The sequence below is a fragment of the Pieris rapae genome, chromosome 10, assembly GCF_905147795.1.
Source record: "Pieris rapae chromosome 10, ilPieRapa1.1, whole genome shotgun sequence".
NCBI lineage: Eukaryota > Metazoa > Arthropoda > Insecta > Lepidoptera > Pieridae > Pieris > Pieris rapae.
Genome location: NC_059518.1, coordinates 4,617,910 through 4,619,738, shown reverse-complemented (window position 1 = coordinate 4,619,738; position 1,829 = coordinate 4,617,910). Strand labels below are relative to the sequence as shown.

The 1,829-nt window shown below is 28.4% G+C and overlaps 1 non-coding gene across 1 annotated transcript; it reads left to right on the top strand.

Annotated features, from left to right (window-relative positions):
- Positions 1–1,216: 1,216 nt before the first annotated feature.
- Positions 1,217–1,288, top strand: Trnaq-cug. The gene has a single exon. It is a non-coding gene; the product is annotated as a tRNA-Gln (tRNA).
- Positions 1,289–1,829: the final 541 nt, after the last annotated feature.

The window sequence follows — 1,829 nt, the reverse complement described above, 5'->3', positions numbered from 1 at the left end:
ACTGCATATAAATTTTAATACATATTTCACAGTATCAGTAGTACTAGTAGTAGTAGCCAGTTCCACTGGCTGACAAGCTGCACACAGGCCTGTAACTGCCATATCAAGTTTTTTGTATGGTTTATACTCCCTTTTCTGTTTCGTCACAATACTTAATGTATAAGCAATGCATAGAAAAATCTGTTGATTTAGTCACCACTCACAGTCAACTTTATTTTTATACATATATTATTCTTTATTTTTTTTTATCACTAGGCAAAGCTCTATTATATATAGTAACACAAAATGCTTTTATATAAATTTGATCTATTATTGAATTGTCTTCTTGGATTCAAAGAATATTGAGGTAAAAATGAATATTGTAATCGAATGTGGCTCACGCATTCCTTTGACATATCTGAATATTGAATTTGTTACGTCGTTAGATGAGCAGCTGATACAGCTGTCAAGACATATTAATATAAATAAAAGTGACTGTTTCTACCACCTTCATTTATTTTTGGAATGAAGAAACTGTTCCGTATCTGTTGTTTAAAATCGTAATCAGAATCGTATCATTGTTATCCCTTATTCATTCAAAGGTTCAAATTTCCAAACACTGTCTGTAACAACTGACGTCGGAGGTCAGACACATACTTAACGATACTTATTGACTGCTTCATTTGTTTATTAGTGGTCTGACCAATTTATAAAAAAAGCGTTGTTAAGCGCCTACCGCGTTACCGCATTGTTAAGCGATAAGTACTTTTACAATGAAAACTAAAAACTGTAGTTGGAAGTTTAACTTTTTTATATATTTTTTTAAATTTATTATTAACAGTAATTGTCATGTATTTTAGAATAGATGGATTATAAATTACACTGTAGAAAATGTATTCTATATTATGAGGTACTTACATTAATAAATAAATAAGAGATGACATATCTTTTGACGTATATCTTTTTTCTTATAATGACGTAACAATCCGAGCACAAAAACGTTACATTTATAAATAAACACTGATGAAAAATTTAAGAGAAAATATTCTAATTAAATTGATTTTAATTCGACTATCATTTGTTTCAAATTTAAAGTTATCAAACCGTTTAACTGTGGCTTCGTTGTTTTGTGTACATGACAGCTTAGACACTGGACTATGCATATTTTTAAGAAAATTCTTGAAAGAATTGCTTTAAGTGTGTTGTATTTCTTTCTAGATTCATCTCCTAGTTGCAAGGTTCCATGGTGTAATGGTTAGCACTCTGGACTCTGAATCCAGCGATCCGAGTTCAAATCTCGGTGGGACCTACTCTTTTTACTTTCACTGTTTACTTTTCATAAACAAATTACTGATATTGTTGTAACTCTTTAATGGGCTATTCTCAAATGTTAAATATATTCGATTAAACTACATTTGGACAAGCTTTTTAAAACCTTAAATAATATCTCTTTTATCATATACTTACTTTATTTTAAAATTTAAATTGTAATGAATAATTATGTTAATTATAATATATATATATAGACTAACACGTTTTATTATTATTAAAAAATGAAAGCAACTCACTTTCATCTCTGTCTTCCGTAACCTATCTCAAATATATCCAGTTCTGGTGCAGAACTAAAGATACTCTCAAAAAAGAGATAATAAGCGGAATTGATGACGCTTTGTATGAAAATGACAGTTCAACTGTGCCAATATCCTATGTGAAGATCTATGTGAAGATTTTAACTTACACCAGTTTTAATAATGATTAAAAAGCAATTTGATTTGTTTTAAAAATAGACATGTATATTTTAATATTATTATATTTATTTATTATATATTTGGTTTATATTGATATTCAAA